The sequence below is a fragment of the Manacus candei genome, unplaced genomic scaffold (assembly GCF_025592945.1).
Source record: "Manacus candei isolate 608988 ecotype Guabito, Panama unplaced genomic scaffold, ASM2559294v1 h1tg000076l, whole genome shotgun sequence".
NCBI lineage: Eukaryota > Metazoa > Chordata > Aves > Passeriformes > Pipridae > Manacus > Manacus candei.
The window spans coordinates 2,273,302-2,286,292 of NW_026138124.1; the positions used below are offsets into that span (position 1 = coordinate 2,273,302).

Consider the following 12,991-nt stretch of genomic DNA (forward strand, 5'->3'; position numbering starts at 1 on the left):
GAGAGTCTGATCTGTGAGGAGCTCTCCTGGTCCCCCGCATAAATGAGAGTAATCCCAGCGGTGCTGTGACAGGCACTGGTCAGGTTGATTAAGGAGTGACCTTGCTTTATCACATTTAATACAAGGCACTGGAAGTGGTCCATACCCAGAGCATTCAGCTCGATAAAGGCAATTGTATTTTGGAGAGTTAGGCTTAAATTGCACAGTGCTACAGTCCAGCAACAAAGCACATTGCTTGTGTTAAGGGAATAAAAGATGCTTCTCTATAGCAAATTGTATGTACAGTGTGAGTTAGTGTGTGTTGGACTCAGTGATCCTTGTGGGTCCCTTCCCTCAGGATATACTATGATTCCATTCTACGAGCTCCTTAAAGTCTCTGCCTTTAGTGAGCACATCCATCTGATTTTTCCATTACCTGGCTTTTGAAACAATTGCCAAGGTCTAAGCAAGAAAATTTCTTCCTTTGGAGATGGGGGAAAAAACTGATGCCAAATTTCCTAAGAAGACAAATTAAAATGGTTTATTTACCATCACCAGAGCTGTCTGCTTAATACCAGCAGAAAGCTTGGCCCTGCTTTTACCTTTTCTACCCTATTGGCCTTTGCGGAGAGCCAACATGGAATGGGCTCCCCAGGGCAGTGGGCACAGCACCAAGGCTGCCAGAGCTCAAGGACTGTTTGGATGATCCTCTGTGGGGCACAGAGGGGCCTGTGCAGGGCTAAGGATTGGACTCAATGTGGGTCCCTTCCTAGCTCGGCATATTCTGGGATCCTGTGATTTCCCTGATGCTGCGCTCGCTCTCCTTACTCACCCAAGGGGCTGCCTGAGGAGCAGCAAGGCATGGCCCCACATGGCCCCACTGCTGTCTAGCCCGGCTGAGGACCACAGCGGGGCTGGAGGAGCCTTCATGTCCCTCCTCATATTGCCTGTCCCCAGACTAACCATGGCAAGCACCTGGAAACGCATCCGTCCCCATGGGCACAGCCTGGGGTGTCTGACCAGGAGCCTTTGGGAAGGGTGGCAGCCGCTTGCCACCTGCTCCCAGGGCACCTGGGAATGCTGGTGAGGAGAACTGAGCTCTGCATCCTCACAGCTGAAATCCGGGTGCGCAGCTCTTCTCACCTGGGAGCCACAACAGCGTTTCCACGATGCCGGCAGTGAGGTGGAGCGCGGTGCTGAGGAGATGGGGGCTCACAGGGGCACCTCAGCACCCCGGCCATCCCCACCCCAACATCAGGGGTGCTCCCCTGGCAGCACCAGGGCTGGGGGGCTGCAGGCCCTGCCCTGAAGGCAGAGCTTGACGTGCCCCACAGCCCTGACAGTCTGGATGAGGTCTCATCCACCTCGCAGCGTTACCGCCGGGGCTTGTTGTCAGCGGAGTCATGCTATGACAGTCATTATGGTTTTAAATGACTCATTTTCCACTTAACTGTATTATTGTGGCTTACAGAGCATCTGGAGCTTTGCAGCAGTAAATACCTCACTGAATGCTACAGCAATGTACTAATCTATTGCTTTGAAGAATCTATTTTAGCAAAATGCAGCCGGGGCGGGCAGGTGTGTCTGCGCCTGTGCCGGCCGGCCCAGCTCTCCAGGGCACCTGTCCTGCACCAGAAAGGGGCAGAAACACGGCTGATGGTGACCTGTTTGTGCAAACTGATTGAGCATCTTTAGTGCAATCTGATGACGCCTCAATTTGTTGGTTCTAGTGCAAAAAAACGAGAGATTCTTGTCAAGATGCACGAGACCCTGCGCTGGCGCTGAGGCGGCCGGGCCTGCGAGGTGTTGGCGTCTCGGGGAACGCCGTGGGTCTTCTCTGATCATCCTTACTGGAAGGACCCCCTCTCTAAGATAAGGAAGGACTTTTTATATTATATTTATCATGGGTTTTTTATGTTTTCTCTCCTCAGCGGGAGGCACGGCCCGGGATGGAGCTGCAGAGGGCAGTGTGGGAGAGGGAAAGCCCGGCCAAGATGGCGGCGGGGCCGGCGCGCTCGGGCGCTAGAGGGAGATGGCGGGCTGCGGCTCGAGCAGCTCTCACAAAGCCAAAAATACGACTTTTGGGGGCTGTTTGGGTTTTTAAACCCCAAATGGACCCTCCCTGCCCGCAGCTCTTGTGCCGGGCTGCAGAGAGGCGGCAGCCGGCGCCCCTCGGGCGGCCGCGCCTCGAGCTCTGCACAGATCTCAGCGGCTCCCGCTTCTTATTTTAGAGCTGTGAGGGGCTGGGGGGAGAGTCTGGTCGGGAGTTATTTTGATAAAGGCATCTTGAGAAACATCTTGAGGAACGCAGCAAGTTAGAAGTAAAGGCTGAGGGAAAAAAACCCCATACTGTCTGTAAGTTCATGTGTCGCCTGAGGTGATGGAAAAATGAAGTGGGAAAAGGAGCAGGTGCGACAGACTGGGGTTCGCATGTGTTCATTTACTTGTCATAAAAACAGGCAGCAAACGCTTTGCTTTCTCCGCCAGCTCCTCGGAACGTGGTCCCTGGTGCCCTCAGCCTTCGGGAGGACAGACTGGCAGCAGCAGCAGAAATGCCAGGGAAGGTCACTGTGGTGACCTGCAGCTCCACATAAACCCGGTTAAAAGTAAGAATTAAAGGGAAATAAAAGCCCGTTTAGAGAGGGGAAAGAAACGCCCAACAACTCCTCTCTTTTCAGGTTTTTGCCACTCATATTCACCTTGTTGCCTCTTCTCCAGCAGCCTGTGTAATTTCTCACTTTGAACTTGAAAAGAAGGCAGGATGCTGGGGAGCAAGAGAAACCCTTTAGTAGTTTCTTTTCTTTGCCAAAGTTGAGTTTCATTAGACAAGTTTGGGTGGGAAAAGTTGTTTTCCCTGGACACCGTCCTGGCACAGCCTGGCTGGGATGGGTGGACAGCAGGACGGTGGGAGCAGACAGCTGGACACAGGATGGGCTGTGTCCTCCACTTTGGGTGTGAGAACGAGGATCTCGAGGATTTTGAATTGTGCTCACACCAGCATCGTATAGGTTTGGTGTGACAGGGTTTGGTAATGTGAGGATGAAGCCAGACTGTGTGGAATTAGACATAAAATTTGCTCTCACTCCAGTTTTGTGGGGGTAAATTAAGTGTGTGTTGTTCTGTAGCATGTTTCTTCAGACGACTGCATGTTTTACAATTGTATTTCAAAGCAAAGAACTGAGGCTTCAGGTTTGATTTCTGTTCCAGCCTGCTGGGGAGTCTTAAGATGAATATTAAGAATCCGTGCCTTTGTTTTTTCACTGTGATAAGTGATGCTTTTCTCCCTGCCCTTCCCTCCTGCCTTGTCTCTTGTAAAGAACTTTTATATTTGTTATTAGGAATTCTATAAGAGAGGTTTCATCGTGGTCTTTTTGTTTTATTCCTTTTTTGTTCCTGCAGTTACATTTTCTAATACCCATTAGCAATGCAGTAAGTCTATTCTGGCAGATTATTTAGTTTTATCTTTGGGTTGGCTTGAATTTGGACAGACTACAATCGATGTGGGCATTGGATTTTAAGAATTGTTCTGTAATGACTGCAATAGCTTTATATCACTGCTAATTCTGAACTCCATGAACCTGTTCCCTGTCTCCACAGCTTTGGCTGAATGGCTCTGAGTGGCACCATGACTGCTTGATAAAACAGGGAACAGTCTATTTGCAGCAAATCTAGCATAGAGTGGGTGGATCTCTGACTAATTGATAATCTACATGAATTTCTATGAAATTCTGGAATCTAGACTACTGTGGGATCAAACTGGACCTTGTTTTTGTGCCTGTACCTTTGACAAGTTTCTCCCCAAATGTACAGGACTGAATTTGCCTGTCACCAAAAGGCTAAACCATGAATGTCCTTGGATTTGACTTCCAAAATACCTGCTGCATGTTGATGTGTGAACACAGCACTTTGCTGAACCTGGGAATCCAGCTGAAAAATAAGAAGACAGTTCTGCAACACCACACCTGTTGGTGATTCTTGCTTTTGATTTTCTTTTTAAATGCATCCCATCAGTGAAATTGCATCCCATCAGTGAAATCTCTCACTTAACTCATCAAGACAGCAAAAGACCCTCACAAATATATATATTGTGGGGGACAAAAGACAAAATGTGATGATTAAGTGTAAAATAGTAGGATTTTCTTTTGTCTAGAATACAAGATTAGAGTTTTGGCTCTATAAAGGAAGATTGGCTTGCTATTATCTTGTGGTTTTTTTAGCAGGTGGTTGACTTCAGGATGTTCAGATGGATTATCTGGAAGGCAAATACAGAGTTATTTGGTGGGTGAAATATCTGGTGGGTATAAAACCAGCGCCTGAACATTAGCCTGGGGGAGGATCTTGTGTGGAGATATTTCTGCTTTGGAGCAAAGGACAGAGGATGGTCTAACTGGGAGATAAACAGGAGGTCTAAATGGAAATTAATGGAAACTCAGTTGCAAAATAAAAAGGGGTTTTTTTGTGCATTTCTGAATCAGCAAGTGTTGAAAGGCTGATGATGCTTGTGAATCTTTTCTTCCTGTAGGTAACTGAAGACCTGCTGAAGGTAATAAACTCTCTCACTGCTGAGCATCAGAGGAATCCCAGGAGTTCCTGAATTTCTCACAGGTATGAAAACATTTATTAGAGATGTTACTGCAAGAGTTGGGGCAAAATCACCTATTTTGGTTGGTTTAGTAAAGATAAACAGCCACCAGGTTGGGGCTGTGGAGCTCTTGTTGCCTCTGCAGCTCAATAAGAGACTCTCAGGTTTACATAGTTTACCCAGGATCAAAATGAGCCTAGTATTCCAAACTTCTCTGTGTATATTATCCATTGTATTATATCTCCATCCTGTAGATCTATGAAAACAGTAAACAAGAGAAGTCATTCTTCTGGGTGGAGAATGAAACTCTCCTGATAACTTTAAAAGACAAAACAGGAAGTGTCATTTTAAAATGTTTACCCAGGATGAAGTAATGGTTTCTAATGCCCCAGCACAGCCACAGCCTGGGGTGGTTTGCCACAGGGCAGACAGGGACCTGGGACCATGCCAGCTTCAGGAAGCAGAGTTCAGGCTCTCTGTGAATCCCAGGGCATATTCCAGAGCAAGCCAAGCCAATAACTGGGTCTTTGCAGTAATCAGACTTTCAGGTTCCCAAAATGCTGACACGTATCAGTCCAGAGGAACCCAAAGACTGAAGATATTTTCCTTTGAAATCTGACCAAAGGCTCCCTTCTCATATTTTCCCTGAGGGGAGCAGAATCCACAAATCTGGAAGCTCTGCCAACTTTGGTAGACACAAGTTTCCAAACACTGCTGGTGCTGTAGAGTTAAACCAAAAGCCCTTTCAGGTGATTTATGTGTCTGCTTTGCCTGAGATGTTGTGAAATCCCTGCAGCCTAAGAGAGTCTGTGGGGAACTGGCCCCTGTTGTCGGAAGAGAGTCCATTGCAGGAGGCATTTTCATTTTGATTCATTGCCTTTTTCCAGTGTTTTCCTGGAAGACTTTCAGCAGCTCTAATTCTGCCTCATGTGCTTTGGTGGCAGCCACCTCAGGGCCCATCGTGGCACACTGAATGTGTGCTCGTGGCACTCAGCCCTGGTTTGGGCAGTGCCTAAAGGCCCCCACAGAGCTCCAGCTGCTCACTGGGCTAAGGCATGTGTTTGCTTGTTTAGATTTGCTTAGTTTTGGGTCCGAGTCACCTGTGCCAGGCTCTGTAAGGCAGGAAAAGGTGGCTCCCTAACCAGGAATGGTCCAACCAAGACTGTGCAAAGACAAGGAAACAGCTTTGCCTTAACGGGATGGGCTTTGGTGCCAAAGTGTTTTTAGTGGTTTATGTATTGCCCAGTTTTTTCAGGCAGTGAAGAAGCACTTTAGGGTAGGATTTGGTAGATACTCAAACCAACAGCTTTCAGGTGAGCTTCTCCCACAGGTGGAAGGTGACAGTAAGGGACAAAGTGTGCGAGTTCATAGGTTACAGCTGAAGTCTGGAGGGAGCAGGGCTGGGAGGTTTGATCTGTTCCTTCTCTTACCCCAGTCATCCTAAACAAGGTCAGGGTACAGCAGGATAAATTTAGTATCTCACTAAACCACAGAGAGGAGTTGAATACTTGCAGGTCCACAGTGAAGACAGACCTTTGTCCATCTTGTGGAGGATGTTTTCATTCCCAGGAGTCTGGTCAGTCATGGGTTTTGCTGATGTCTTGTATGTGTTGAGCTGATTGTTTAATGGTCCAAATGGCCCCTGGTTGTTTAGTATCTCTGTATCTCACAGACTTAACTGTTCTTCGGTTGTCTGGGGTTGTTTTGTATTTTTGTCATATTTGTAAGAGCAGTTTATAAATGAGGAATCCAGTCACAGAAACATGAAGTTCAGGACTGTATGGAGCTGCTGAAGGAGGAGGGGATGAGCCCTCAGCTGTGGTTCCCCAAGTTCATCCTTTTCCCCAGCCTGGCAGGCACCACTGCAGGGCTGATGTTTTAGAGACCAAGTACCCAGGTGACTCAGGAAGGAGAGGAGAGATGCAGAGTAACATGTCCAGCCCCAGAGCTGGTCGCTTCAAACCATGAATAACTCCTGTTTTCCAGGAATCCATTCTAACACTACTAGAGCTTAGGCTGCTCTTTACCCAAACAAAAGGCTTATCCCTTCTGGGTTGCAATGTAGCATTTCTGCCTGCCCTAAATTCACTTAATTTTAACTTAATCGCTCCGTATTCTTTAATGTTTCGGTGAAACTGCCACATTGCTGTCTCAGCAGTAGTAGTGAGGAGTTGAAAGGAGCTAATCATGCTGTGTAGCTCAATGCCTTGTGGTTTATTATTAAGAATAAAGACAAGCACTCCCCTATTTTATCTCTAATGTGCAGTTTACTTAATTCCTAATCCTCTGAAGAGATGGTGTTCTTCCAAACGGTTTGGCTTCTGCCTGGCTTTCAAGCTGCACATGAAACTTAAAAGCTGCACTGCTCGGTGCTGAGAGAATTTTAATAAATGCATGCATAAGTCAGTCTTCATTAGCTGCTCCCTAAACATTCAGGGAGAGAAGTTTTCCTGGTGTGCTCAGTTGGAATTGTTGCTTTGCTGTTGTGTGGAATGGCCACTGAGTCGAGATGCTGAGCAAACACACCCACAGACTGAGAGCTGAGTTCTTTAAGTGTTGGGAACTGTCTGAAATACCTGTCCTTCCTCGGCTGCCAGTTCTTTTCTTAGCCTGACTGCTGCCTCCTCCCTGATATTTCCATAGCTCCTGCCTCCTCCCCATTATTTCCCCAGCTCCTGCTAAATCTGGCTGCTGAGTTCACTGAGGACAGGGGGCTGTGGGACGAGTTAACGAGCTCTGCAAGCAGCTACATCATTACAGTGATACTTCTCTTTCTTTTCAATGTGTTACAGTGCAAAGGTATTTAGCAAACAGTTTAACAAGCTTCATCTGCAGAATTTTGGCATTGTTGTGTTTTCACTTGTGGAAGAACTTGTCTCTATTCAGCCTCTGGAATAAAAGCTCCAAAAATTCCATGATGACCTCTGTACTCAGCTTGAATTTTCAAACTGCACAGAGTCACCCAAGCTCATTGTTTTAGAGTATTATTTCCATTGCCCCTCTCTTTTGGGTGCATTTAATTTTAGCCTCTTGCAATTTTCCTGTTTCACCAATAGCCCCCAGATTCATCTTGCTCCACTCAGCTAATTGGATCAACACATTATATTTATTGTAGGGTATTGATTTGATAATACCAATCTTCCACCCTCAACTGTAATCTCATATTTCTCTGCCCTCAAAGCAGCCCTGCTAAATGTCCCCCCTGCCCCACCTTTGCACTTGGACTTCATATAAAACCACAGCAGTGATTAACAGCCCTGAAGCCACTGATGCTCTGCCCTGCAGGCCCCTTCAGGAGCACTGAAGGCTGAGGCAAAGGTGCTGGATCTCCCACATCTCCTAATGGCTGCTCCATGCTGACAGAAATGACCTCCCAAAATCTGGAGCTTGTGTTTCTGCAGGTGGTTAGTCACCTGGGTGCTTAGCCTTGGTACCTTTGGAGGAGGTTAAATACCTCGAATATTTGCTTGCCTGTACTCACTCTTCAATGTTCAGACTTCTGGCAAGAGCTCAACATCCCAGTTCCCTGGTGACCTGTGGAAATCTCTGCCTAAGTGTCTAAAGCATATAAATCTTCAGCTTTTCATAGAGTCAAGAAATGTTTTCAATGAGACAAAGTCTGATTCACTGAAATGAGCAGCTTTTCAGGAACTGTGGCAAACAGAATCTTTGTGATCCTCTGTGTAAAGCAAGTGCTTTGCTGTGTGACAGTCAGGGTGCAGGTTCAGGTACTATGGACTCTGCAGAGTTTGAAGCTTCATATCCATCTTTATTTTGACTCCTGAAAAACCACATTCATTATGTAGACTGCATTCTCTGAAAGGCTGGAGTTGTGCTCTGCACTGGCCAGGGGTTTTCCTCAGCTTCTCCTCAAGTGAGCTGAGACTTCCTCCAGCCTGAGCTGCCTTTGCTTGTCTATGGGTGCCCCTGACCATGGTGAGGCTCCATCAGCCATCCTGCCCCACACCAAGGCTGATCCTTTGCAAGGAGCTGCTTGCCCTTGAGATCCTGGCAGATCTCCCATCTCCTCCAAAACAGGACTGCAACAATGCCTTGTTTTGGCAGAGGGGAAACGGGAAGCAGAATGGTCTGTCTGTCCCTTGGTTACAGCACGGTGATAATAACACCAAGGCTGTGGGTTTAATCCCTGTCCAGGCCAGTCATGGAAGAGTTGGACTCGATGATCCTCGTGGGTCCCTTCCAACTCAAGGATTCTGTGATTCCATGAAACCTGCTGTGCAGTCCAGAGCAGAGGCTGATGTGCTCACACAGGGGAGAGCAGTCTCCAGGTGTAGGCAGCTTCGTTTTCTGTCTCACTTTGCAGTTGTCACAGTTTTAAAGAATATTTTCATTATTCTATTGCAGTTGTAAGACACTTCCATGGTTTGACAGCTTATATGCCAGATAACTACTCATCACACAGATGAATTTCTCTTTCAATATCAACATTTCACTTTTCTGAGATCCAAGGCAAGGAGAGGACAACCATCAGGAAGTAACAGGCTGTAAACATGAGGAATGGGAATGCTGTCACAGGGATATCAAAGGAAGATGTGATTGTGAGGGAGTGGGGTTTTTTGTGCTATTTGACATTACATTGACTAAGAATTTGGTTATGTGCTTCAGAATCACTGCTGAGAGGGGAGGGGGAAACACAGCAGAAAAATTGCTGGTTGTGCCTTGCCGATGCCTAAAATCTTTCTGACATAGTGCCTGCTCAACCTTAGCTATTCCTTGAGAAAATAAACCTTTTTCACTTCTTTCTGTTGTGACAGGTTATCTCTGACTGAAGTTTTACTTCTATTTATTAATAAAGAAATGCATTTCCCCCTCAGAGAAAAGAATTACTTATCACTACTCTAACTTGCTAATTCTTCTCACTTCTCTGAAGGAACAGTGCAGTAGCTGACAGCAGTTTTTGGGAGGCCCAGCCCTGGGACTGCAAACAAATGTGTGTTCAGTCTGGGATTCTGTCTCCAAACAGCAGCAAGGCTCCTGGAATGGGAGTATAAGTTAATTTAGGGCAAGACTTACAAGGAGTGGCTGAGGTGCCTTGTCTCGTTCAGCCTGGACAAGAGGAGGCTGAGGGGGTCTCCTGGCAGCTGCACCTTCCTTGAGGGGAGGTGCTGATCCCCTCCCTCTGACCAGGACAGGACACCAGGGAATGGAGTGGAGCTGCCAGAGGAAGTTCAGGTTGGACATTAGGACAAGGCTCTTCTCTGGGAGGGTGGTTGGTCCCTGGAACAGGCTCCCCAGAGCAGTGCTCATGGCACCAAGCGAGACAGTTCAAGGAGCATCTCGAGGACACTCTTTGTCACAAGGTTTAGTTTTTGGTAGTCCTGCAAGGAGAGGGGAATGGGACTTGTTGATCCTTGTGGGTTCCTTAAAACTGGAGGCATTCTGTGATTCAGTAACATACCATTCTTCTGACTTTATGATGTAAATGCTTTGCAAGACAAGCAAGCACATCAGACCATCTCTGCCACTGCAGCCAGTGGATCTACTTTTGGGTGGAGAGGTCAGGCAGGTGTTCATGAACTGTGTAGAAACAGGCCTGGCAGCACCCACATCACAGGACAGGAAAAAGGCTTTGCTAAACAGGTTGCTGTGCAGTGAATAAATTTGTTTTAAAAAACAGAGCTTGCAAATTAGGTTTTATTTCTCATAATAGCTTCTGTAGAACTGAAGTCATGCTTGGCAATTACCTGAGGAGCATGAATGTCCTCTGGTAGAACTTAGCATTGTCCATGAACAGTGGGCTATTACCTCATGTCAGAGCAGCTGAAAAACAGAGTTTTGCACTGTTTGGTCAGGGGATTGGTGTTAAAAGCCAGATTATTATGAAAGTGGGGAAACTTTTATAGCAATGGAAGTGTCCAGTTGTGCAAAAATAAGAGCTAACAGGTGGCTGGTGCTAACCAGGCAAATAGGAATAAATGATGGTTTGGATGCAGAGCTGTTGCCTTGTTGAAGATATCCAGCAATTTAATAAGCTCCAGGAACATAAGAAATTCCTGAGGGGCCAGTTCTGCAATGCACTCTGCAAATGGACTTAATTGAGTTGTAATGAGGCTGGTTATGGGCAACTGTTCACTTAAACCAGCTCTTTACATGACTGGATTCAAACTCATGAGTGCCACGTGGATTAGAGCAGTGCTTAAAGCATTTCAGTATCAGAAAGCCATCAGAAATAAAGCAACAAAAATCAGCAATAAATAAATAAAGCATAAATAATCCTTATTTATGCTTTTTAACATCACTTTACCTTGAAATGCACCTTCCTGCAAATGGGTGGCTGAACCCAACCTGCACCAGAAATGTTCCCAGTCAGTCCTGGATGTTGATCATGTTATGATCTGGCTCAGAAATGCTCCTGTTGAGAAATGGTGTGGCAGTCTGTAACTAAAAATGACCTGAGAGGAGGTTCCACAGGGAGAGGTTTGAGGTGGCCTCCTGCTCTCTGACAGCTTCACGGAGCCAATGGGCTGCTGAAATGGTGGCACACTGTGCTCCTGCAAGTAATTGTTTTTATTAATAAAAAGTAATATGTTCTTAACATCCTTAAATATTAATAGCTGAATTTCTGAGTATAGCAGAGAACATTCTGATCAAGATTGAATTTTTACTTTTTCAATTCCTGTCAGTGTTTACACACGGACAGTTTAAAAGAACAGCAAATACCTTCAAACATTTATTTAGAAATAAAATTGGCTACAGGGCTGACTAGCACTGCTGAGGGTTGGGATCCCATTCTGTGCCATACCAGAGGAGACTGACAATTCCCTGAATGGGAAGGGAGGGAGGGAAGATTTGATACCACAGTGATAATTTTTATCTTAAAATGCTGCTTCTGGAGATGAGACAAGCATGTTTTAGTGAAATGCACAACTTTATTTCATCATGTTTGGGGTGGAATGGAGGCAGAATTTGAGGCTTCTGTATTAGGAGCAAGATAAAGTTATTTAAACTGCATCCCACACATCCAATCCTTTTCTCCACGTTGTAGGCACAGTACTTGTCCAATTTCATTTAACTTGCCCTCAGGCTTACATGTAAATCTCTGATGAAATATAATACTATAATTACTGTCTAACTGTTCTTAAATAGGTAAAAATGACCTATCAATACGTAATAAACCGAGATAACTAAATATTTTATTCATGTTTTCTGAAAGTCTCAATTATTTCTATTTGGATATCAATTAGAGTTTGGGTTTAAAGAGAATTCAGAGCAGTAACATTCCATTCACTTACTCTGAATTAGATGGCAGTATGTTTCACTTAATATAAATTGTGTGTGATTACTTACAATCAGTTTAAATCAATAAGTTTGTGATGGATTTTTACCCTGTGCTGTGGTTTCTCAGTAATAAATCCCTTGTTTAGTCCAGAAGGCATCGCTTCTTTTGGCAGCTTTCCATGCATTTCAGTAATGAGTATTGGATAGGCACAGTTTCAGCAAATCAGCATTTAAGAAGAAAAAAAAAAAGTCTCTGTAGAGGATAAACGCATTAAAAAAATCAATTTAACTCAACTAGTCCCAATTCAAATTAATAGAATACTTGGCTTTGAGAATCTGAGACTGCTCCTTGTAACAGAAATATGTGTGTGTGTCCTGGCTAAAGAATGTGAAGGGGATGTGGTCTGGGATCCAAGGGTTGGAAGCCCTGTTACAAAATCCATGGAGGATGGGTGCAGATGTTATTTTTATATTTGATTGATTGAGCTGAGTCACAGCCTGGCCTGGCCTGTTCCCAAGGTCGTGCCAAGCACCTACAGGAACTGTTGTCTTTGCCCCCATGGACTCCCATGGACTGGAAGAGGATGCTCTGGAGAACTTGCATGGTGGTCACAGTGCATAATAAAGATATCCCAGGCTCAAAACTGTTTGTAGTTGGGTTTTAGGAGGAGCAAGGAAAAGAGTCCCAGAGGGGGTGGCAGGGCAGCAGGCACGTTGGGATGTGACATCCTGGGTGAAGGATGGCTTGCTGGGGGGATGGGTGTGGAAGGGGTTGGTGAGTTCCTTGAAGATGGAGGAAAATGTCAGAGAGTAGAGCCTGAGAGGGGCCCTCCCACTGTGTGTCAGGGGCTGCAGGGAGGGGGCAGAGGATGGCCCAGGCTCTGCTCGGGGGGCCCAGCAATGGCACAGCAGGAACGGGCAGGAACTGATGCCCAGGAAGCTCCAGCTGGACAGGAGGAAGAACTTCTTCCCTGGGCAGTGCCCCAGCTCTGAACAGGCTGCCCAGGGAGGGGCTGGAGTCTCCTCCCTGGGGAGATTCCAGAGCCCTCTGGACACAATCCTGTGCCCTGTGCTCTGGGCTGGCCCTGCCTGAGCAGGGAGGTGGCACCAGTGACCCACTGGGGTCCCTTCCAGCCTGACCCATCCTGGGATTCTGTGACATGGGCTCTAGGGATGATGGAGCCCAGGGAC

General features: G+C 46.3%; 1 long non-coding RNA gene across 2 annotated transcripts in view; it reads left to right on the forward strand.

Moving 5' to 3' along the window:
* The first annotated feature begins 5,989 nt into the window (after positions 1 to 5,989).
* The window catches only part of LOC127480930 (uncharacterized), a 35,535-nt gene continuing 28,533 nt past the window's right edge, over positions 5,990 to 12,991 (forward strand). For both annotated transcript variants that reach the window (XR_007908051.1, XR_007908050.1), the window contains exon 1: positions 5,990 to 6,137. This is a non-coding gene — a long non-coding RNA (uncharacterized LOC127480930). The remainder of the gene's footprint in view (positions 6,138 to 12,991) is intronic.